General features: G+C 40.1%; 1 pseudogene; it reads left to right on the forward strand.

Annotated features, from left to right (window-relative positions):
• Positions 1 to 706: 706 nt before the first annotated feature.
• LOC128598314 (sorting nexin-10-like) lies at positions 707 to 26,128 on the forward strand (annotated as a pseudogene).
• The last annotated feature ends 696 nt before the right edge of the window (positions 26,129 to 26,824 follow it).

Below are 26,824 nucleotides of genomic sequence, written 5' to 3' on the forward strand. Positions count from 1 at the left end.
GGTATCCAATAGGACCCAAGTCTAAACACAGAATGTATTTGTTTCATATGCATTTTATATACATAGCCTGAAGATAATTTCACACAGTATTTTAACAATAATTTTGTGCATGAAGCCAAGTTTATGGGCATGGAGCCATCAGAGAGCAAAGGTGTCACTGTCCCACCCACGTAGGCAGTCTGTTTCTACTCTGAACTTCCATGCTACCAATAAGCAATCCTTTTTTTACACTTATTCACAAATAAACACTTAACAGCACATTAGCATCACCTGTGTACCTGGATCAGCTGTTAGCAACAGCAAACAGCAGTAAGCTTTCAGTCTCCATCTACGACGCCAGTGTTTGATTAAGAGGTTACCGTACACTGTATTTTATTTTTTCCGCTACGAGGAAACATCAGAAGCAGTTGAGGGACCAGAAAGTGGGTCCTCTGGGCATTAGGAGGTATTCTGTAGGATGGCTTTTTAAACCATGGTAATGTTTTCCTCCAGAGTCGTTGGCCTCTTTATGAATATTTTTTATTTATCTTGGAATTCCTAGATTTCATCAGTTGGCATAATTTCTCGTTCTGCTATGAATGCATGCTGCTCCATCTCTTCAATAAGGCCAGCACACATTTTTGCCATCTCGTCTGTAGGCACTTTTCCTGCAGTGTTAACAACGTCATCTTCATCATCACTGTCATGATCACCTTGACTCGGAACCATGTCAGTTCTTTCACCGTCTGTCAGTGAATGAACAACTGGAGCCTCATCATCGGTGTAAAACACCTCTTACACATCTACTTCTTCCAGCTTCCTCCCAGACTCTGAAGGTATGCGTTTGCACATGTAAAGAAGTCAGACATCATTTTTTCACTTGACACACAGAATTCTTCTAAGTCACCACCACTTTGTTCATCATCAGTGCTGAACATAGTCACAGGCCAACGTTTGTGTCAGGTACTCACAACTATGTCCCTAGTCACTGTATTCCAGGAACTGAGAACAAGCATATACAGTTCTTCATGCTGAACTCCTTTTGAAAACCATCCCCACCTGCACTCCTGTTCACTTCTGCTAAAATGCTGTTCACGAAAGAGTTTTTATATTTACTCTTCATTGATGTAAGGATACCCTGGTCACATGGCCGATTTAATGAGTCACATTTGGGGGAACATACATGACACAAACACTATTTAGTTTATTGTTCTTGGTCTTTGTTTCTGGGGTTCGTTTTGTTTTGTTTTGTTTTATCTTGTTTTTTTGAGATGGAGTCTCATCCTGTTACCTAAGTAGAGTGCCATGGTGTCAGCTGAGCTCACAGCAACCTCAGACTCCTGGGTTTCCAGCAATCCTCCTGCCTCAGCCTCCTTAGTCACTGGGGTTACAGGTGCCTGCCATAATTCCCCACTAATCTTTTTTTTCTATTTTTGGTAGACATGGGGTCTCACTCTTGCTCAGGCTGGTCTCCAACTCCTGAGTTCAAGCAATCCTCCTGCCTTGACCTCCCAGAGTTTTAGGATTACAGGCATGAGCCACTGTGCCCAGCCAAAATAAATATTATTTTTGATGAGTATATTTCAGCTGGAGGATAAGTCAAAGAGCCATCATCCAGTCTGGCTACCCTTCAGTGAGCACAAGTTATTGGTACAAAATGTTTTGAAACCAGTCAGAAAAGACGTTCCTGGTGGTCCATGCTTTTTTGTGAGCATAATAATAGAGTGATAAGAAACTTACTCCTTGGCCAGGTGCAGTGGCTCACATCTATAATCCTAGTGCTCCGGAAGGCCAAGGCTGGCGGATCCCCTGAGTTCAGAAGTTTGAGACCAACCTGAGCAAGAGTTGGTCTATAAAAATAGAAAAATTAGCTGGGAGTTGTGGCAGGTGCCTGTAGTCTCAGCTACTTGGGAGGCTGTGGCAGGAGGATTGCTTGAGCCCAGGAGTTTGAGGTTGGTGAGAGCTAGGCCAAGGCCACAGCAAGCTAACCTGGGCAATGGAGCAATACCCAACAGAGTGAAACTCTGTCTCAAAGAAAGAAGACTATTACTCTTTAAAAGGAGTGAAGATGTGAGCTTTGGCTTATCACAAATGCATGCCTGCTGCGTGAGGACATCCACACACAGTATGTTTTGCATCCTTAATTCTTGTTGGGGTCGTCTCATTGTTAGAGTAGGTGGTCAGTTAGCTATAAACAAGGGAGGAGGGAATGGAAAAGTTAGTCAGTTGATTCAACAAACAGCCCTTGAATGAACAGACCTGAAGAGAAGGGCCACTAATTTCCCAGCACTGCACAGGGACGAAGTGACCTTTCCCCTATAACATCACAATTATAATAAATGAACGTTGTGGTTTTGACCCCCCCTTGTGAGAAAAACAGAGGAAACTATGAGTCAAAACAGAATGAACACTGACCACCCTGCCTTCTTGGACTTCAAATAAAAGCAGCAATCTCTCAACACATGAAAACAGTTGCTCTTTTCGAGCCTTCACACTCCCTTTCTGAGGAGTGCGCTTCCGTTTCTGCATGGACTTTCCCACACCTGCCCACTTCCACTCACTGAACTTGCCACAATTACTCCACTGTGTGCCCATCCCGAAATGCCTTCCCGTGACGTTAGCAAGAACCTTTACACCAGTGACATCACTAGCTACAGTAAGTGCCGTTCTCGGGCAATAACACCCAGTCGTGTTTTATCTCATCATAGACTTGTTCTGCCATCATAATTTCATTGGCAATGACCTTGGCAAACTCATCAATGACTTCCTTCTTTCCTTTGTGATTAGCAGATGCTTTATTACTATAAATCTTTAAAAATGTGATGCTATGTCTTGTGCAAAACTTCTTTTTTTTTTTCTTTTTTTTTTTTTGTAGAGACAGAGTCTCACTTTATGGCCCTCGGTAGAGTGCCGTGGCCTCACACAGCTCACAGCAACCTCCAACTCCTGGGCTTAAGCGATTCTCTTGCCTCAGCCTCCCGAGTAGCTGGGACTACAGGCGCCCACCACAACGCCCAGCTATTTTTTGGTTGCAGTTCAGCCAGGGCAGGGTTTGAACCCGCCACCCTCGGTATATGGGGCCGGCGCCCCACCCACTGAGCCACAGGCGCCGCCCTTGTCCAAAACTTCTTTAACTAGCCTGTTGAATATTCATAGTTCCCTTCATTTTTCAGTTTATCATGATAGTTTTGCTTGTTTCATAATCAGTGTACCGTTAAGTGGATGTGCTCACCACAACACTGATGCGTCTATTCTTTCAGTACATGATCGAGATCTTCATTTTTAGTTTTATGCTGTATTTTCCTATTTTTCACCAACTTCTGTTCATCACCTTTAGCATAGAACTTCAATAATTTTTCCTTCTGTTTCCTCACGTCATTCACCTATGGTGGCCATTCTAACACCATATTTTCTTTAAGACGTTTCACACTTACATCATTGTCCAGTTTCTGCCACAGCTTGATTCTGTGCTATAGATGAACAAAAGTGTTTCCTCTTTCTCTTATCACTGTTACTCAGTGGGCTGTCTGCAGACCTTGCTGATATTTTCAACAATTTCTTTATATCACAGAGTAGAGAACAACAACAACAAAAAATCTGCAGTGAGTAATGCATGTAGGTCTCAGCCCCACGTGCAGCATGACAGGGAACCTTCCCATGGCCCATCCAGCCTGCACATGTGCCATTTCATTCATTCCCTTTGCAGGAATGCTTGTGTGGGGCCATCTGGGCATGTGTGGAATAGATAGATTGCAGCTGCAGGGGGCTGATGGCGTCTTTTTTCCCTTCTGGATGCTGAATAAACGATGTGATATGTGGCCGTGTTTTGAATGTGACTTGTCACGTGATGTCAGGTGTGGAATTTTCCACTGTGGAATCACATCAACACCCAAGATGTTTCAAACATTGGAGCCTTTCAGATTTCAGATCATCAGATTAGAAATACTCCATCTGTAGATGGAGAAAAGATCCATCTAAGATCAATTCATGCTCTACAAGGTGCTACCTCCCCGGACTTTGGAACTACTGCGAAGCCTGTTCTATGGTATTGTCAGTAAAGATTCATCCTTATGTCAACACCAGTTCTTGTCCTTGAGGAAGGCTGAAGTCCAAAATGATGATACAAAATGATGATACACAGATGTGAAGGCCATTTGACTTTTCCCCCCAGGTTTTAAAACTTTTATTTTCATATTTAAAAATTGTAAAATTGTGCACTCCAATAAATAAAATTGTTTGAACAACAAAAAATGGCATTTTTATTAAACTACATTTTATAGTCTATGAGATGCCTGGTACAGGCTTAGTGTTTGCTCTGGATCCACTGTTGTTTTACTCAGCTTCTTTCCGGCTTCTTTCTTTACCAACATGCAAATACTTTTCTACCCCTACCAGCCAGGCAGGCAGATGACACCTTTGTTATCAGTAGATCTTGATTCTTTCATGGGAGAAGGGGCAGGAGAGTCATTTAAAACCAAGCTATCCTCTTTACATCATCAGTTAAATAGCTGAAGGAAGTAAAATGAAAGGCAATGCTTGGGGAATATACAACACATACTGACAGCTCACGTGTCATTATAATTCTTCTCTTTGCTTCTCTAGTTCATTTCTTTGGAAGGCAGTGGATTTTTCTCTTGTTTTCTGTCATTTGCAATTTCTGCTTTCTGGTTGCAGAGAAAGAGAAGCAAAGCATGGGAGACTGTGTGAGCAGTGGCTGTCACCAAGTCTTCTTTGACTTTTCAGCATCTGCTGTTCAGCTGAAAAACTGAAGAGAATAGACATAAAAAAAAAAAAACTTAGGCAATTAGGGCAATGCGCTGCCTTTCTTGCTATTAAGCACTGGCTCTGAACATGCATGCGTTCACTTGTATAATGATCTGAGTCTTCTTTTCTTAACAATTGAACGTATCCTTAACTTCATACTTGGGGGTTTGACCCAAATGACACTTCTCGTCCATAAAGTCAAGGGCATGCATTCTTGTTCTCATTGTAGAACATGACTAATGGAAACACCGTTAACGGGGCTATGGTCCAGCCTCAGCAGTCCATTTGATTTGTTCCTAGCCAGAAGAAATAGAGCGAAGATTACAATGGCAGTGTTAAATTCTAAACTTGTTTTTAGTTTTATGCAGTGTTTTCCTATTTTTCACTTACGATAATATTTTATGTCTACTGGGTTAAATAAAATGTATTGTTGAAATTAAAAAAATAACCAAAATAAAAAATAAATAAATAAAATTGAAAAAAAATTAGCAGGAAGGAAGCTTCATGCAGTGGCATATGCCTGTACTCCCAGCTACTTACAAGGTGGACCTGGGAAGATCACTTCAGCTCAGGAGTTTGAGCTCATTAAAAAAAACAAAAGGAGGGTGGTCCCTGTGGCTCAGTGAGTAGGGCACCAGCCCTATATACCAAGGGTGATGGGTTCAAACCTGGCGCTGGCCAAACTGTAACAAAAAATAGCCAGGCGTTGTGGCAGGTGCCTGTAGTCCCAGCTACTCTGGTGGCTGAGGCAAGAGAATTGTCTAAGCCCAAGAGTTGAAGGTTGCTGTGAGCTATGATGCCACAGCTCTCTACTGAGGGTGACAAAGTAAGACTCTCTCTCTCTCAAAAAAAAAAAAGAAACAAACAAAAGGAAAGATTGCCTAAATTAAAAGTGTTCTATAAAAGAAATAATAAAATAAATAAAAGATAATGGGGAAAATATCTTCCAGAAAGTATAATAAAAATACAATTTATGGAAAATAAAAGAGAAAATGTAGAAAAAATAAATTATCAATGGCAGGATTCTAACATCTGACTAAGAAAATTTCTAGGAAAAGAGAAAATAGAATGCAGTGGGGAGACATTATTAAATAAATGCTTTTCTGCATTGATCGAAATGATAATCTTTTAGACACATTGGGTTAAATAAAATATGTTATTTTGTTTAATGTAAATCAAGAAATTCTCAGAGCTGAAGGCATAAGCCTCCTGGCTGAAAGAATCCCCGAGTCTTCAGAACAATGGGAATAAAAATACTCTCCTAGAGATTGTGCTAGAAATATCAAAATCTTTAATATAAGTAGTAGGCACCTGGATTGTACAGATATGAAAAGCAAACAAGCAAGGGAACAATTACACACAAAGACAGATAACTTGTACAGGAACACAAACCAGAATAGCATTAGACTTTTCATCAGAAACACTGGATATAAAAGGAAACACTATCAAAATTTGTGGGAAAATCATTTCAACCCAGTCAAACTATCAGTGAAGTGTAAAGCCAGAATCAATACATTTTGGTACATGTACATAAAAAAAGAAAATCTATTTCCATACACGATCTCTTAGGCAGAGTTGTTCAACCTTTGTTTTTTTTTTTTTCTCTGCCCCACATTGGAAAAATAAGAGTTTCCTCGAGGCACACATTAAATACACAAACAATAAGGAAAGCTGATTAGCAAAAAAAAAGAAAAAAAAAGGAAAAAAAAGTCCATTTATACTTTTTGTGATATCTGACACCACACAACATAAGAGAAGAAGTCCTCACAAAATTAGTATGTGGCCTGCAATCTGCAGGTTGGACACCCTATTTTAGAGTCACTTGAAGATGTTTATCAGCAAAATGAGGTAACCCAAGGGAGAAGATGTGGTATTCAAAGAAATAAATGAACCAACCAAGAAAATTAGTGAAAGGAGAGTCCAGGAGGACATCAGTTACATTAGTTTTGAAAACAAATGTCCAGATTGCAACAGAAGGATGTTGGGTTTCAGGAAGTAAGGCAGGACAGGGGGAAGCCCCAGAGAATGTTTTGATTAGATGGAGATATTGGTAAATTTGAAAGTCATTAAAATGACTTGAAAACTATGACCACGTAGTTAGATAAAGCATTGAAATGGACCCAGAATTCAGCTGGATCAATCCTTGACAGCTGTGTATCCTGTTATGGGGTATACATAAAAACTGAAAATAGGCTTCCATCAAATTAATGTTCCACTCAGATAAAGCATTTACATGCCTTATAAGCCAAAGAGTGAAATGTCCAAATAAATAATGAATTTGAATGGAGTTATACACTCATAATTGGTATGCATCAGTTGAAGAATTAGATAATGTATGTAACTTGATTCCAGAGATATGAGCTTTTGATGGTGTAGACCAGTGGTTCTCAACCTGTGGGTCGTGTCCACTTTGTAACAATGAAAATACATCCTGCATATCAGGTATTTACATTACGATTCATAACAGTAGCAAAATTACAGTTATGAAGTAGCAACAAAAATTATTTTATGGTTGGGGGTCACCACAACATGAGGAACTGTATTAAAGGGTTGTGGCATTAGGAGGCATTAGGAAGGTTGAGAACCGCTGGTGTAGACACTACTCAGAGTTTTTTACATCATTGTTCCCAGAGTCAGGTGTATCCCAGCCCAAATCTGATGATTTTATGTAACCTCAAACATAACAAGGCAATATCAAAAGTTCCTTGAGATGATATAATAGTTTATTAAGTGAGTTGTAATAATATTTACCTCAAATGTCTACAGCTCTGTATCTCATGCCCAGGTAAAATGTTTGGCTAAAAGTAGCCTCAGTTAATTGAGAAATTATTTTCTGAGAACACAAGTATCTTTTAACCCTGAGTACATAAATGATTTAGTGCAGAATTGATTAAAAGTAAAGTATTTTTTAATATATGTTTTTTAAATCAACTGGTAAAATTGTGTGGTGTTTACCATATACAACAAGATATTTTGTATGGTCATCCCTTGAGGATATTTGAATTCAGTTCTAGATCATCACAATAAAGTGAATATCATAGCAAATTACACAAACTTTTGGTTTCCGCCAGCATAAAATATTATGTTTACGTAATACTGTAGTCTCTTCAGTGTACAATCGAAGTATGCCTAAAAGAATTGCATACCTTAATTAAAACATAATTTATTGTTAAAAATGCTAATGATCATCTAAGCCTTCAGTGTGTCATAATGTCTTTGTTTGTGGAGGGTCTTACTTCAGTGTTGATCGCTGCTGATTGATCAGGGTGGTGGTAGCTGCGGAAATTTCTTTTCTAATAATATGTTTTATTCAACCCATGTCAAAAATATATCATTTTGACATGAGATCAATACAAAAATTATTAGTGAGATATTATCTAAGTATTTGCAAGACAACACTGAAGTTGGCCACGTTCAATGACTCTTCCTTTCACAAAAGACTTCTCTGTAGCATGTGATGCTCTTTGATAGCATTTTATCAACAGTAGAACTTTCAAAATTGAAGTCAACTCCCTCAAACCCTGCTGCTGCTTTGTCAACCAAGTCTATGTAATATTCTCATTTGGGGGTCATTTTAAGAAGGTTCACAGCATCTTCACCAGGAGCAGGTTCCACACTTTTTTTGCTCATCCATAAGAAGCAACTCTTCATCTGTTAAAGTTTTGTCATAACATTGCAGCAATTTAGTCACATCTTTAGGCTCCACTTCTAACTCTACTTCTCGCCATTCCCGCCACATCTGCAATGACTACCTCCACTGAAGCCTGGAACCCCTCAAAGTCATTTATGGATGTTGGAATCAGCTTCTTCCAAACCCTCATTACTGTTGATATTTTGACCTCCTCCCCCGAATAATCCCAAATATACTTAATGGCATCTGGAATGGTGAATACTTTCCAGGTTTTCAAATTACTTTGCCCACATCCATCAGAGGAAAGGCATCTATGGTGCTATAGGTTTATAAAATGTATTTCTTTCTTCTTTCTTTTTTATTGTTGTAGTTTGGCCAGGGCTGGGTTTGAACTCACCACCCTCGGTATATGGGGCCAGCACCCTACTCACTGAGCCACAGGCACCACCCTAAATGTATTTCTTAAATATTCAGACTTGAATGAGAAAACTCAAGTTGCAGAATATTGATGTCTTAGCAGGCATGAAAACATTAATCTCCTCTCCCATGTCCATCTCAGTGAAATGAGGTATACCTGTACACACACCACATGTGTCATAACACACATGTATATGTAAGTGTGTTTGTATGTATGTGGTAAATAGTTAAAAGTAGCTAATTAACAAATGTATTCTATTACTCCACATCATTATCATTTTTGTGGTAGGAATTCGCAAACTCTCTTTGTGGAAGAGTAAAGTCTTGACCTACATGATAATTGTTTTCTTTTGTGACATAAGAAAAGAATCAAGACCAGAATATTACTTTGTTTTTTGCATTAAGGAATCCAATGCAAATTTGTAATTCCATCTGCTTGATAGAGTGACAGTAGTGTGACACAAATTTGAAACTTATAATTGAGTAATTGAATTAAACTGATTTTTAAAATGAAATCTTACAAGTTTATATTTAGTACTGGAGTATTTGAAAGAACTCAAGGTTCAGTATATTTATGTTTAATTTATTAGATTTATAAAAATTAGTAGTTTTTTTTGAAGTGGATAACTAATATTTAATTCTAAATTTATAAATGAAGTTTAAATATCCTATGGTTTAATTAATTAAATTTGCAGATAGATAAACATCTGCAAAAGTAATGTTAAAAATAATTGTGCAAATATGTTACACCTGTAAATAGAAATTAAGGTTTATATGATTAATTTAAAAGCCTAGGGAAGAACTAAGTTTATGGGTTTCTTAACTTTATTTGGCCATAATATGTCAGTTAGATAATAACTTTTAAAACCAAAATAAACCTCTGAATAGTCTTTTCTGTGAAAAAAAACATGCATTCAAGGACATCAAAAATCTCACATTACAAGTGAAGACATTTTTCTTAAAATGGGAGCAAACAATGGGGCGATTAAACTCAAGGATAGAGACCCAGAGAAGAACAAGAAAAGAATTATCACCTTAATGATTGTTCTGCATTAGAAAACACATATATAGTTATAATGAAACAGACCTTTTTTGATTTTTAACTTCTCAAACAAGATATTGAGGGAACACAGAAGCCTTGAAATGAACGTGGTTATCAATCTTGACATGGTAATATTGAGTAAGGATGATGGAAGTTAACAGGCAAAGTGGGATGGGGAGACCCAAAAAGAAGAATAGAAAGGCCAGTAGTTTAATATCACTAAATGGTAGGTGAAAAATTGGTATCTAACAGTTGATACAAGAGGAATCCGGTAGTATGGAAAGACAGCTGATGCAGAAAGAAGAAAGCTGTGCCATTTGGGAAGATGAGGGAAGGAGAGGCAGGGGATTGCTGAGGGATACAAACCTTCATCAGCAGGGCAGAAAGTTAATGAAAAATATGGAGAATTGAAAATTGATAAAATAAGAGCTCATGGAGCATATTAACAAGTATGCTTATAAATAATACAGGCATATTAATAAAATATTAACACAAATAGAAATGAAATATGTAATTAACATATATAAATAATACATATAACATAAAATATTAATGTATATCAATAATATATCCATATTAAGATATAAATAAATAAACATTAACATATACAGAGATAGCAGAACACCGAAACAAACAGCTAAGAACTGAGTCTGGTGAAGGAAAGGGATGGGGCTAGCGAGAGTTGCTTCTAACCAGTGTGTATGTTTGTTATGCGACTTTGAGAAACAAATAATAAAAGTACTGAAAAAGAAATGCTGTGTGGGCCAGCACCTATGGCTCGAAGGAGTAGGGCGCCAGCTTCATATGCTGGAGGTGGTGGGTTCAAACCCAGCCCCAGCCAAAAACTGCAGGGAAAAAAAAAAAAAAAGAAGTGCTGTTTAAAAATATTTTCTAATTATATCTCTAGAAGTCCCCCCACCTATTTTTTTTAAAAAAAAATTGGTATAAAGAAATGTTGGATTGTTTAGCTTTTTGTATGTTTATATAAGCTTGGAAAGATAATGTCTAATTTATGTCCTGTGAAAACATAAAAAGACAAAAGGATTTTTATTATAATTCAAAATTGTCACAAAAATGCCACTCTGACCCCATATAGACCACAATTGCGTGAGGAGCCTGGTTGCTATGTGCCTGTGCAGCCCGTGCTGGGATAAAAGAGAAAAATTAAAATCTAAGTGCACATAAGAACTCTCAGTTACGTTATGAGAAGATACACGTTTCTTCCGAAGAAATATGTAAAATTGGGGAATTGGAAATATCTATGGACTACCTACTTTGGGAACTCTTTCTTTGGCAAATCAGACAACACATCAATAAATCTTGTAAGATTTCTAGTTAAATCAAAGCGTGAAGTTTGTTTTGACTTTATAGAATTCTTAAAATAAAATTCACGTTCTATTTTTTTGTTTGCATCTGTCATAAAATTTGTGTTTGTTAAAGCAGTCTACTTGTTAAAGAGAGAAGAAAATTACTATTTGCTTTTATTTTTTTGGAGGAAGGTTATTTGTACTTGACTGTTGAGACTAGAAAAGATAAAAGTGATAGTTCTCTATTCCATTTGGTACACTTTGAATTCGTCAGAGAGAAATTGGAAAGTTAATGGATGTTGGGGAGTATAGTTTTTTCCAGATTTCCTTGTCGGCTGGCTCTGCTTTTAGTTCTTGAGTAATTTAACTAATCCAGGAAAATTATATTGGCCTTTTTAATGACAGCTTTTAATCTTAGCCTGCATCTTGGTGTGTTTAAAGTGAGGGTGAAGAGAGGCTGCGTTTTGTTGATATCCAAATTACTTGGTGAAACCTGACAATTCTAATCATGCTGGAATGTTCTTCATCCTTCTTGGCTTATTTGCTATTTGGATAAATTTAACTTCTGAAGATCTTCTTAAACAGACTTGGGCAGATAGATCAGCTATGACCTGGCACTGCCAGTGACTTCTCACCTAGTATTTCTTTTCACTTGAATCCCTGTACTAGGGATATCACAAGTGGAAAGACGTTGTTCTTCCCTTAAGGGGGCTTATATTTTAGTGGGAAGACAGAAACAAACAAAAAAGCAATAAATAAATGGAACGAAATGGTTATAGATTGTGACAAGTACTTTTTCAGAAATGAAAAGTATTGTGATGGCTCAGTGCTTAAGGAAGGTGTCTTTGGGGGATGTACCAGGTGGCATGTGAGAGAATCGAAAGCAGACTGACACGTACAGAGTTAGATGAGGAGTATTCCAGATAAAGAAGATGGCAGGTGCAAAGGCCCTCTGGCCACTGTGCCAGTAGCTCTCAATGAGCAAGGGAATAATTGTGCAAGATGCAATTGGAAGGCTTTTAGCAAGGACTAGTTTATGTGGAGTCTTAGGCAGTGGTATGGAGTTAGGGTACGATTTTAAGTGTTATGAAGACATTGAAGAGACACTGTAGCAGACACATCAGTGCCTCACTCTTCCCCTACCCTTGTACCCTCCTATCTTGTGATGCACTTTTCCTCTGACACCCAGCTTCAAACCCCTAACTGCTATCACGGTACTGAGCAGCTTTGCTGTTAAGTACAGATAACTAGAAGATAACTAGGGGAACACTGTGCTGTTAAGTACAGATAACTAGGCCTGAGAAGCACACCCCAGTCGTCTCCCAGCCGTGGACCCGTGACTGCAAAATGAGGGGCCATAAGCCCAGCTCCATTGGTTTTGGTCCCCATAGGACTACTCTAAGTTGGGGTGTAATTATACCGCATAGATTCCCCCTAGGATTCAGCAGAAGCCACACTTTTTGGGACTTGGCCTGAGATCTCACTCTTGTTTGACTCCTCCATTCCCTCCCTGCTCCCTTTTTCACTCCCTAAAATGTTTCTCCTGGGAACATTCCCCAATAAACCTCTTGCATGTGAATCCTGGCAGATGGGTCTTGCTTCTGAGGAATTCAGCCTTTGACAGTTGCTCTGCTGCTACTTAGAGGATGAATTAAGCAAGAGGGTTTAAATCCTACTTTAGCCTCTTATTCGCTGTATGTTCTTGGGCAAATTACTTCATCTCTTGGTACCTCAGTTTCTTTCATAAAATCATTCAGTGGATATTTCCGGAGTGCCTATTAAATGCCAGGCACTGCACTAACATTAGAAATTCAAGTGAACAAAATAGAGGAAAGCCCCAGTGCTTGTGAAGCTCACATTCTAGAGTGCGAACCAAATCAAAACAATATCTAAAACATAAAAATGTTCATCAAGAAACAAATAACAGTGTTCAAGAGGATAGCAATTGTTAGGGACAGCCTGGAGCAGAATAAAGGGAATACTGTAGAAGTGGGGATGAGAGTTGCAGTGTTCCAAAGGATGGTCTCTTTGGGAAGATGCCATTGGGGCAGATGAAGCAGCTGGCACTAAGGCCCTGGGGTTCAGAGGACAGTGAGGAGGCCAGGGTCGTTTATAGGGACAAAAGGGGGAAAAGACAATGCTGTAGCAGATGTGGTCAGAGAGGGATTCTGAAGTATCTTGTAGCCGTTGTAAAGACTTTTACTCTCAGAGAGACTGGATACAGTGGAGGGATTTTGAACAGATTGATGACTAAATCTAACCTGTGGTTTTAAAAAGGCACCTTGGCTTCTGTGTTGTGAATAAACTAGGACTATGTGGGACAAGAGAATATAGAAATTAAAAGTAGGATCTGCATTATAGGCTTGAGACAATTAAATGGGTTAGCACAAGCAAGCGCTCAAATAATCTTAAATTGTATTGCTCTTCGTTGCTGTCTTTGGTAGCAGAGAGATTTTACTGAAAACCCATTCTGCCTACAGTTCCTCTAACAGAGATCTGAATGTGTACTCACTGTTTTCCAGAAAAAAAATTCTACTAATTAATCTGGGACCTAGCAAAGAGAAAAGAATCTCTCCTGGTTCTTAAGACTAGTCATATATTCAGGAGATTGGATTAGTTAGTTTACCACATTCAGATCACATCTTGAAAGCAGGTGTTTGTTCTACGTTGTGAACACTGGTAAGAGTGACTCATAGTTCAGGTTGAAAATGAAAAGCAGTGGCGTGGATGTGGAGAGAAGGGAACACTTCCACACTGCTGCTGGGACTGCAAACTAGTACAACCTTTCTGGAAGGAAGTATGGAGAAACCTCAAAGCACTCAAGCTAGACCTCCCATTTGATCCTGCAATCCCATTACTGGGCATCTACCCAGAAGGAAAAAAATCCTTTTATCATAAGGACACTTGTACTAGACTGTTTATTGCAGCTCAATTTACCATTGCCAAAATGTGGAAACAGCCTAAATGCCCACCAACCCAGGAATGGATTAACAAGCTGTGGTATATGTATACCATGGAATACTATTCAGCTATTAAAAAAAATGGAGACTTTACATCCTTCGTATTGACCTGGATGGAAGTGGAAGACATTATTCTTAGTAAAGCATCACAAAAATGGAGAAGCATGAATCCTATGTACTCAATCTTGATATGAGGACAATTAATGACAATTAAGTTTATGGGGGGGGGAAGCAGAAAGAGGGATGGAGGGAGGAGGGTGGGGCCTTAGTGTGTGTCACACTTTATGGGGGCAAGACATGATTGCAAGAGGGACTTTACCTAACAATTGCAATCAGTGTAACTGGCTTATTGTACCCTCAATGAATCCCCAACAATAAAAAAAAAAAGAAAAAAAAAGAAAATGAAAAGCAGAATGCACTGTGGGCCAACATTGCTTATTTCATAATTTCCTAGGGCAAGTCCAGTTCGAATAATTTAGTGATAAAGTTAGATCATGCTTGGAACAAAGACAAACTACTTGGAACAAGGTCAGAGGACCCTTTTCTTCTTAAGTTCAATATTTCCTTTTGGGTTCTCAAGTCAGATTTTAAAATGGGTGAAAGATAAAGAAAAGTCAGGCATTTACTTAAAATATTAGGATGTTTACTTTTCTTCTAAAATTTTGATGCAAATATTGAGTCAAGCCTTTTTGTGCTATCACATTTCATTAATTGACTGAAAGAGTGCCTCCTGTTTTAGAACAGATGTTGCCAGTAGTTGGCCAAATATCAAAGTGTGGACACAAGCATCCAAGTACAGAAACAAATGCTACAGGTATTCATAGATAATAGAGAAATTGCTATTAACCTGATCAGGCCCAGACCTCAGGCCCATGGGCAGGAGTTAGACTTCGAAAAAAGAATGAGTTTTGAAATTGGATGTGTGGAGAGGGAGGAATAGGCCCCTCCATGTGATGGGAAGAGCATAGGAAAAGGAGGAGAGATAGGAACTGGGGAGCCCACATAAGGAACAGCAAGGCACCTTGTTGGGGCTGTGACAAGTATAGTCATATATATGGGGTGGACATAAAGTTCACGTGCACACTATTTTAAATTGCACATGAACTTTATGGCCATCCTGTATAACTGGAAAGCAGTCAAAACTGGCAGGTGAGGCTGCTTATGGAGATACCACATTTGTTTTAGTTGTTAGTATTTCAGATTAAAAAGCACCAGTGAGTACTTTCTGACCTTAGATTTTTAGCTTCACTTAGTAGAGATGGTCTGAAGGTTAAGCTCATTAAAATTTATGACAATAAACTTTCAATAAAAATTAAAAGCGGCAGATGAGATTTAAAATCAGGTAGAGAGGCAGTGTGCCTGGGAGAGAGTGTGTGAGAGTGTTATGACAGCTTCTTATTGCTATTTATTTATGATCTCTAAAAGAGTTTCTCCAGTTCCTGCTTGTTCTGAAACCCAGTGTTTAAAGTGTAAAATCCTTAGAGACATAGAATAAAGGATAGTAATTCTCTGTCACCATCACCATTCGCATGAATGATCTGCTTGAGACTGAGTAGGGAATAAATCCCCTGTATATATCTTTCAGTTTAAAGAATGTTTCTGAAATTCTGTTTATTTCCCCTTTTCAGTTAAAGAATGGTTTCTGCAATATTTATGAGGAAGGCCAGTCATAATTAATGGCAGTACACTCTGCTACAACATCAATTTATTGCATTCCTATTGACACCAAGTCCAATGAACATCACTGAGGGTTAAATAAAATTCTGGCATTTAATGACAAGACGAAAATTTATGATTCATTCATAATCTCTCTTCTAGCAAGAAGCAAAACCCTATTATTCATGAAAAATATATGTTCTGTGATGGACTTTGCTTTATTCAGCACTGTATTGCCAGGGCCTCCTAGGTAGAGGGTTTTCAACAAATACTAGCTGACTGAATGAATGGAGGACTATGAGGATTAATAGAGGAATGAATAAAAGCCTGGATTAATAATTTCCCTGTTAGTTGGCTCCCACTTACCTCTACTGAGGTAGTTTATTTAGAACATGAGACTATATTCCTTGCCTTTCAACTGTAGGGCTTTCCTAACATTTTTTCTTTTTCATCTCCTATTTCCAAGTTTTCTGGAATGCTTGACCTCTATGAACAGAGTGGCTAGGGCTGTGATAAGTATGGTGTCTCTTGTACCTAGTAGCCTTGTAGGAAAACTACCTGTTCAGCATTTTCAAAGTAGTAAGCTTGTCTTTACTACAGATATGAATTACATATTTTTTCAAAATATTTACAAAAATGTAATAATGATTTAGCTCAAACCATAAAAAGGACAAATGGAATCCTTCTCACTCTAAATTTAATTATTTTTCTGTTGAGTCTTAGTTTTCTGGGATTTTTATCTGTTTGTTCTTTGAAACAAGCATTGTAAAGACTTTTAAAAAATACAGTAACTTTTAAACTTCTAGTTAAAATGAAATGATTGTTTTTTATAATCCTGTTTCTCCCCAATTAGGCATTTAATTAAAGCAACAAGTTATTCAATTATGTGAAAAATACCCTCCTCTTAGTTTCACAGAGATATTTTGTTCCATTCAACAAAGAAGAAACTTGGGTGATTACCTCTAGAAAATGTTGCCTCATCTGAAATTTGAAGTACAAAGTAGTTTATCTATCTAAGGCATCTGATCTTTGGTCCACTAAAAAGAAACAAAAAAGACATTTTATTAAAATTATATCGGACTGAGAGACAAGATGGCGGACTGAAGCCAGCTTTCAACAAAGGCTCCCGTCCAGAAGGAGAGTTAAGGGACAGGAATTTAGTAAGTATCCTGGTGGACTTGAGCCTCACCAAGAGAGAAGGCTGAAGAACGCACATCAACACCGCTGAGGCAAGTTGTGATCACAAGGACGCAAACAAAAGGTACAAAATCCACCACCAAGCGGACGGGAGTCCCCCTCCCCCATGAGACCGGCTCTGTAGCCCCACAATTGAACAAGTGGGCAGAAATTAAAGCCCCTCCCACTACACTCCACGGGAGAGACCTTCTAAAAACTGGACCTACCTCCCCTACTGGGGTGCCGTGGCGTTCTCCTGCCGGACATAGGGCTGAATAAAACTTTGGGAATCCTTTGCCGGCAACCCTGAATCCCCGGCGCTCCCCTCCCGCCCACTGAGGTCTGGAGGCCTGTCCCCCAGGACTTCGGATCCTTGGGTGATTTCTCAAGGGGAGTGGACAGTCCCCGAGTTGCGTCTGGTCAGCATTGACTCTGAGGCGCGCCGAGTGAGGAGAGGGCACCGGGCTGAGGGGGAGTCACGCCTCGCGGCACTTCCCTGCGGTGCAGTGCACCAACCCTCCCCGGGCATACGGGGCCCAAGACTGAATCAGACTCTGGCCTCCCCGCTGAGAGCTGAGAACCCCTACTCTCACTCGGGGTCTGAGGGCCTATCCCCCAGGAGTTCGGCTCCTTGGGTGATTTCTCGAGGGGAGTGCACAGTGCCTGAGCTGCGTCAGGTCAGCGCTGACTCTGGGATACGTGAGCGAGGAGAGGGCACTCCGCTGAGGGGAAATCAAGCCTTGGCGGCACTTCCCTGCAGTGCAGTGCAGGAGCCCTCCCCGGGCACAAGACTGAATAAGACTCTGGCCTCCCCGCTGAGAGCTGAGAGCCCCTACTCTCACTCGGGGTCTGAGGGCCTATCCCTCCGGAGTTCGGCTCCTTGGGTGATTTCTCGAGGGGAGTGCACAGTGCCTGAGCTGCGTCAGGTCAGCGCTGACTCTGGGATACGTGAGCGAGGAGAGGGCACTCTGCTGAGGGAAAATCAAGCCTTGGCGGCACTTCCCTGCGGTGCAGTACAGCAACCCTCCCCGGGCATACGGGGCCCAAGACTGAATCAGACTCTGGCCTCCCCGCTGAGAGCTGAGAGCCCCTACTCTCACTCGGGGTCTGAGCGCCTATCCCTCCGGAGTTCGGCTCCTTGGGTGATTTCTCGAGGGGAGTGCACAGTGCCTGAGCTGCGTCAGGTCAGCGCTGACTCTGGGATACGTGAGCGAGGAGAGGGCACTCTGCTGAGGGAAAATCAAGCCTTGGCGGCACTTCCCTGCGGTGCAGTACAGCAACCCTCCCCGGGCATACGGGGCCCAAGACTGAATCAGACTCTGGCCTCCCCGCTGAGAGCTGAGAACCCCTACTCTCACTCGGGGTCTGAGGGCCTATCCCTCCGGAGTTCGGCTCCTTGGGTGATTTCTCGAGGGGAGTGCACAGTGCCTGAGCTGCGTCAGGTCAGCGCTGACTCTGGGATACGTGAGCGAGGAGAGGGCACTCTGCTGAGGGGAAATCAAGCCTTGGCGGCACTTCCCTGCGGTGCAGTGCAGGAGCCCTCCCCTGACCGTAGTATTGCGTGAAACTGAATGAAACTCTAGCTTCCCCCCGCCCCACTCCCAATCCGGGTCTGGGGGCCCATCCCCCAAGAGTTCTGATTCTTGGGGGATCTCTTAAGGGGTGTGGACCCAGCACAAACTGCGGCCGCTCAGTGCTGACTCTGGGGCGCAGGGCAGAGGAGAAAAGGGTCGCCTGAGTGCCCACACCAGAGCAGCAGTTCCCTGGAGGTAGATCAACAGCCGTTTTTTCTTTAACGGCAGAACGCTCACTTCTGGATATTCTGAGGCCACACCCCCGTCTCCCTGGGCAACCAGAGGAGGCCACCGGTGACACGGCTCACAAACCCGGAAGCCTCCAGGGTGGGGCCGACCCAGAGAGGTGTTCAGACGCAATTCTCCAGCAGCAAAGACGTTTGAACTCAAAACAGCCCGTCTCCTGTAGGCGACGACAGGAACAGAGACAGAACCTCACAAAGTTGTCTGTTCTGTTCTGTTCTGTTAGCAGCATCCATCAGGGACGGGGCTAAGCCTGAGTGAACACCTCCTTCCCATCACCTGCATCAAACACTCAAAGATGTCAGGCCCCATCTCCTCCTGCTAGATAGCGGCAGTCTGCGGGGGCCTGGCAGACTTCCTCGCGATTCAGGCAGGTGCAAACCCCTGGAGTGTCTGTTCACTGCAGGCAACTGGGTTAGCCATCTGCAGAGATACCAGTGACTGGGTCCGACGGAGGGGCAAAGTGGGGAAGGAGACGTTAACCTTCCCAGACTGCTCTGTTTGCGGGGTGGCTCCTCCTGACTCCACGCTGCACTGGAGTGAGCTGTCTCAGAGGAGTCACCAGGCCCCTGTGATCCAGTTCCCAGAGACCTCTTGAACCCTTCCACCTGAGACAAGTGCCGATTGAGACAGTTGATTCGGACCTTTTGAACTGGGCTAATAGACTGAGGACTTTTCAGGTGGTGCCCTGGGTGTGCGATTGTAGGAAGGTTTGATTCTCCTTTTCCAACTGGGGCCAGAGGTGGGCAGGCGGGGTGACTTAATTGCTGATTTTTCCACACAGCTGAGACTTCAAGCCAGAGTAGAAGTTGCAATAGGATAGAACAGAAACCAGCTGAAAACAAGACAGAACCACTTTGCTCCACCACACCAGACAGGGCCCCAGTTTCTCAGGCCACAACACTGTACGGGCCCTCGATAAAACCCCAGGGGAAAAACCAAAGGGAGTAAACCATGGGGCGGAATCAGCGGAAAAACTCTGGTAACATGAATAACCAGAATAGATCAACCCCCCCAAGAAAAGATACGGCAGATGTGATTGAAGATCCCATTCATAAACAACTGGCTGAGATGTCAGAAGTCGAATTCAGAATTTGGTTTGCAGACAAGATTAATAAAATGGAATTAGGAATTCGTGGAGAAATTCAAAAACTGTCTCAAGAATTTAACGAATTTAAAGACAAAACCACCAAAGACTTAGACACACTGAAACAAGAACTTACAGCCCTCAAAGATATGAAAAATACAGTAGAATCCCTCAGTAACAGAATGGAGCAAGCAGAAGAAAGGATTTCTGACATTGAAGATAAAGTCTTCGAACGCTCCCAATCTCTCAAAGAGGAAGAGAAATGGAGAGCAAAAACGGATCACTCACTCAGAGAGCTCTCAGATAATTCGAAAAAACATAACATAAGGGTTATAGGAATTTCGGAGGCTGATGACGTGGCAGCCAAGGGCACAGAGGCCCTTCTACATGAAATTATGAAAGAAAATTTTCCAGACATGCCTAGAGAATCTGAAATTCAGATAGCAGACAGCTTCAGAACCCCAGCACGATTCAACCCCAAAAAGCCATCTCCCAGACATATCATAATTAGCTTCACTAAAGTTAACATGAAAGAGAAGATTCTCAAAGCAGCCCGGCGAAAGAAAACTATAACGTACAAAGGTAAGAATATTAGAATAACTGCAGATCTCTCTGCTGAAACTTTTCAAGCAAGAAGAGGCTGGTCATCAACTTTTAATCTCCTAAAGCAAAAAAACTTTCAACCCAGGATCTTGTATCCAGCTAAACTGAGTTTCATCTATGATGGAGAAATTAAATACTTCAATGACATTCATATGTTGAAAAAATTTGCCATAAGTAAACCAGCTCTTCAGGATGTTCTCAGACCTATCCTCCACAATGACCAACCCAATCCTATACCACAAAAGTAAACTCACTCAGAAACTTCGGATCAAACTCCAACTTCCACACTGGCGAAAGGATTAAAAATGTCCACTGGACCTTTGAAAAACTCGATAACCAAAATTCCACCAGACTTATCCTTACTCTCCATCAATGTGAATGGCTTAAACTGTCCTCTAAAGAGGCATAGGTTAGCTGACTGGATACAAAAACTTAAGCCAGATATTTGTTGCATACAAGAGTCACATCTCAACTTAAAAGACAAATACAGACTCAGGGTGAAAGGATGGTCATCCATATTTCAGGCAAATGGTAATCAGAAAAAAGCAGGTGTTGCAATTTTATTTGCAGATACAGTAGGCTTTAAACCATCAAAAGTAAGGAAGGACAAGAATGGTCACTTCATATTTGTTAAGGGTAATACTCAATATGACGAGATCTCAATTATTAATATCTATGCACCCAACCAGAATGCACCTCAATTTATAAGAGAAACTCTAACAGACATGAGTAACTTGATTTCCTCCAGCTCCATAATCGTTGGAGATTTCAACACTCCCTTGGCAGTGTTGGATCGATCCTCCAGAAAGAAGCTGAGCAAAGAAATCTTAGATTTAAACCTAACCATCCAATATTTAGATTTAGCAGACATCTACAGAACATTTCATCCCAACAAAACTGAATACACATACTTCTCATCAGCCCACGGAACTTACTCCAAAATTGATCACATTTTAGGTCACAAGTCTAACCTCAGTAAATTTAAAGGAATAGAAATTATTCCGTGTATCTTCTCGGACCATCATGGAATAAAACTTGAATTGAGTAACAACAGGAATCTGCATACCCATACAAAAACATGGAAGTTAAATAACCTTATGCTGAATGATAGCTGGGTCAGAGATGAGATTAAGAAAGAAATCACCAATTTTTTGGAACAAAATGACAATGAAGACACAAGCTATCAGAACCTCTGGGACACCGCAAAGGCAGTTCTAAGAGGGAAATTTATAGCACTGCAAGCCTTCCTCAAGAGAACGGAAAGAGAGGAAGTTAACAACTTAATGGGACATCTCACGCAACTGGAAAAGGAAGAACATTCCAACCCCAAACCCAGTAGAAGAAAAGAAATAACCAAAATTAGAGCAGAATTAAATGAAATTGAAAACAAAAGAATAATACAACAGATCAATAAATCAAAAAGCTGGTTTTTTGAAAAGGTCAATAAAATAGATAAACCTCTGGCCAACCTAATCAGGAAAAAAAGAGTAAAATCTCTAATATCATCAATCAGAAACAACAAAGACAAAATAACCACAGACTCATCAGAAATCCAAAAAATCCTTAATGAATATTACAAGAAACTTTATTCTCAGAAATATGAAAATCTGAAGGAAATAGACCGATACTTGGAAGCACGCCACCTTCCAAGACTTAACCAGAATCAAGTGGAAATGTTGAACAGACCCATATCAAGTTCAGAAATAGCATCAACTATACAAAACCTCCCTAAAAAGAAAAGCCCGGGACCAGATGGTTTCACGTCAGAATTCTACCAAACCTTTAAAGAGGAATTAGTACCTATATTACTCAACCTGTTCCAAAATGTAGAAAAAGAAGGAAGACTACCCAACACGTTCTATGAAGCAAATATCACCCTGATCCCCAAACCAGGAAAAGACCCAACAAGAAAAGAAAATTATAGACCAATATCACTAATGAATATAGATGCAAAAATATTCAACAAGATCCTAACAAACAGAATCCAGCAACACATCAAACAAATTATACATCATGACCAAGTTGGTTTTATCCCAGGGTCTCAAGGCTGGTTCAATATACGTAAATCTATAAATGTAATTCAGCACATAAACAAATTAAAAAACAAAGACCATATGATTCTCTCAATTGATGCAGAAAAAGCTTTTGATAATATCCAGCATCCCTTCATGATCAGAACACTCAAGAAAATTGGTCTAGAAGGGACTTTTCTTAAACTGATAGAGGCTATCTACAGCAAACCCACAGCCAATATCATATTGAATGGAGTTAAATTGGAATCATTTCCACTCAGATCAGGAACCAGACAAGGCTGCCCATTGTCTCCATTGCTTTTCAACATTGTAATGGAAGTTTTAGCCACCGCAATTAGGGAAGAAAAGGCGATCAAGGGTATCCATATAGGGTCAGAAGAGATCAAACTCTCGCTCTTCGCAGATGATATGATTGTGTATCTGGAAAACACTAGGGACTCTACTACAAAACTCCTAGAAGTGATCAAGGAATACAGCAGCGTCTCAGGTTACAAAATCAACATTCATAAATCGGTAGCCTTTATATACACCAACAACAGTCAAATTGAAAAAGCAGTTAAGGACTCTATCCCATTCACAGTAGTGCCAAAGAAGATGAAATATTTGGGAATTTACCTAACAAAAGACGTGAAAGATCTCTATAAAGAGAACTATGAAACTCTAAGAAAAGAAATAGCTGAAAATGTTAACAAATGGAAAAACATACCATGCTCATGGCTAGGAAGAATCAACATTATCAAAATGTCCATACTACCCAAAGCAATATATACTTTCAACGCACTCCCTATTAAAGCTCCACTGTCATATTTTAAAGATCTTGAAAAAACATTACTTCGTTTTATATGGAATCAGAAAAAACCTCGAATAGCCAAGACATTACTCAGAAATAAAAACAAAACAGGAGGAATCACACTACCAGACCTCAGACTTTACTACAAATCGATAGTGATCAAAACAGCATGGTATTGGCACAAAAACAGAGAAGTAGATATCTGGAATAGAATAGAGAACCAAGAGATGAATCCAGCTACTTACCGCTATTTGATTTTTGACAAGCCAATTAAAAACATTCAGTGGGGAAAAGATTCCCTATTTAACAAATGGTGCTGGGTGAACTGGCTGGCAACCTGCAGAAGACTGAAATTAGACCCACACCTTTCACCATTAACTAAGATAGACTCTCATTGGATTAAAGATTTAAACTTAAGACATGAAACTATAAAAATACTAGAGGAGAATGCAGGGAAAACCCTTGAAGAAATTGGTCTGGGTGAGTATTTCATGAGGAGAACCCCCCGGGCAATTGAAGCAGCTTCAAAAATACACTACTGGGACTTGATCAAACTAAAAAGCTTCTGCACAGCTAAGAACACAGTAAGCAGAGCAAGCAGACAGCCCTCAGAATGGGAGAAGATATTTGCAGGGTATAACTCTGACAAAGGTTTAATAACCAGAATCCACAGAGAACTCAAACGCATCAGCAAGAAAAAAACAAGGGATCCCATCGCAGGCTGGGCAAGGGATTTGAAGAGAAACTTCTCTGAAGAAGAGAGGCGCACGGCCTTCAGACATATGAAAAAATGCTCATCATCTTTAATCATCAGAGAAATGCAAATCAAAACTACTTTGAGATATCATCTAACTCCAATGAGACTAGCCTATATCACAAAATCTCAAGACCAGAGATGTTGGCGTGGATGCGGAGAAAAGGGAACACTTCTGCACTGCTGGTGGGAATGCAAATTAATACATTCCTTTTGGAGGGATATATGGAGAACACTCAGAGATCTAAAAATAGATCTGCCATTCAATCCTGTAATTCCTCTGCTGGGCATATACCCAGAAGACCAAAAATCACAACATAACAAAGATATTTGTACCAGAATGTTTATTGCAGCCCAATTCATAATTGCTAAGTCATGGAAAAAGCCGAAGTGCCCATCGATCCACGAATGGATTAATAAATTGTGGTATATGTATACCATGGAATACTATGCAGCCTTAAAGAAAGATGGAGACTTTACCTCTTTCATGTTTACATGGATGGAGCTGGAACATATTCTTCTTAGTAAAGTATCCCAAGAATGGAAGAAAAAATATCCAATGTACACAGCCCTACTATGAAACTAATTTGGGACTCTCACATGAAAGCTATAACCCAGCTACAACTTAACAATAGGGGGAAGTGGGAAAGGGGGGGGTCGGTAGAGGGAGGGGAATCGGTGGGATCACACCTGTGGTGCATATTACAGGGGTATTTGCGAAACTTGGTAAATGTAGAATATAAATGTTTTGGCACAGTAACTGAGATAACGCCGGAAAGGCTATGTTAACCACTGGGATAAAAATGTGTCAAATGGTTTATGAAGTGAGTGTATGATGCCCCATAATCATATCATTGTATACACTTATGATTTAATAAAAAAATAAAAAAAAAATAAATAAATAAAAAAAAAAAATTATTTAACTATTTTTAATAACCAAAAAAAAAAAAAAAAAAAAATTATATCAATCTTTCTGAGGCAGGAGAATCACCTAAGCCCAGGAGTTGGATGTTGCTGCACAGTTGTGGTGCCACAGCACTCTACTCCAGGGCAATGGAGTGAGACTCTGTCTCTAAAAAAAAAAAAAAAAAAAATTATACCAATCTTCGTGTACAGGATGGAGGGAGGGGGGTGGGGCCTTAGTGTGTGTCACACTTTATGGGGGCAAGACATGATTGCAAGAGGGACTTTACCTAGCAATTGCAATCAGTGTAACTGGCTTATTGTACCCTCAATGAATCCCCAACAATAAAAAAAAAATATATAAGGTTTTTTTAATGAATAATTAATTATGAAATTAGCAGCTTTGCATCCTTTCTAGATTTTGGAAATTTGGAGGGGGGAGTAAAATGAAATGTATTAATGTTTATAAGATCCTTCTTTTGTCTTAAGATAAGCAACAAGTAACAACCACTGATACTGAACGTTTTTCTAGCCCTGCTTTGCCTTGCCCTGGTCTGCCTCGCTGGGAGGAGATGCTTATTGATTGTGTCTTGTGCTGAAGGTGTTTCCAGAACAACAAAAAGAGAAATTTGTAAGTGTCTGGGTTCGAGATCCTAGGATTCAGAAGGAAGACTTTTGGCATTCTTATATTGACTACGAGATCTGTATTCATGCTAATAGCATGTGTTTTACAATGAAACATCTTGTGTATGAAGAAGATATAGAGAATTTGGGTGGTTGAGGCAGAGACTCCAAGGTAATGCATTACTTGTACAAGTGGCAGAACTTCCATCTAAAAACCTGTTTTCAACGTGAACAATCGCCAGCATGTGGATCAGCATTGGTAGGGATTGGAAGATTCCCTCTGATAAGTCCCACAGGATGAACTTTGGCTCTCAAGTAGTTCCCTTCACCTCTTCTTGCAGAACCACCTGACTTCAGAAGACATTGAGGCGTGTATTTCTGAGCAGACTAAGAACTCTGCAGAAGAAGCAATTCACAAGTTTGACTTATTGAAGAACAGACATTTCCCTGAAGAGGATGAAGAAGGGAAAAAAGAAAATGATATAGATTATGATTCAGAAAGTTCATCCTCTGGGCTTGAACACCAGTAGTGATGACAGCAGTTCACATGGATGTAAAGTAAGTACAGATCCACAGGAATCCTGAAAAATAATTCTAATGTTACTATCTTAGGAATAGCAAATTATGTCCAGTCATAGAGATGAAAGCTTGCTAAAAATATATTCTTACCTTAAAATCACTGTCATGATACGAGCTATATTTTAAAAGTTTGTAAGATTTGCTAGAAAAAAATAAATCAGTTCAAAATATTATTATATTGCCCCCAAGAATTCTTGCTTCTGGGAATATTTTAAATGCGTCAGGATACTTTATGATATACTTCTTTCCTCCTTCTTCTCCTCTTTTAACTCCTTCTCCACTTTTCTTCTTCTCTTTCTCTTCAACCTCCTCCTTCTTCTTAATCCAATTAACTACCAATATACAGCCTTCTTATGGCTTTAATTTTAGAATCTGACTACTTCCCTCCAAAGAACCCCATCTCTTAACAATGGGACTTTCCCAAATGTAATCAGCATAGCAGAGCATTTCAGCCGTCCCTTCAGCACATTAACATGATGTGATGTATCCTGTGATTGGAATCCTGTGAAGTTTATTTTCCCAAGTTAAGTGACTGACCCACCCTTTGAGAGCAGTTTCTTATCACACCATTTTTCACATCCAGGAAAACCATGACTCAGTAGCCTCTTGGACATCATCTTGCCAAACAACATAAGAATGCAGAGGAATGATTTGGGAATTTTTATGGCATTTGTTTTTTCACTTTAGTTTATGTCATTTTTA

The sequence above is a fragment of the Nycticebus coucang genome, chromosome 11 (assembly GCF_027406575.1).
Source record: "Nycticebus coucang isolate mNycCou1 chromosome 11, mNycCou1.pri, whole genome shotgun sequence".
In the NCBI taxonomy this organism is placed as follows: domain Eukaryota; kingdom Metazoa; phylum Chordata; class Mammalia; order Primates; family Lorisidae; genus Nycticebus; species Nycticebus coucang.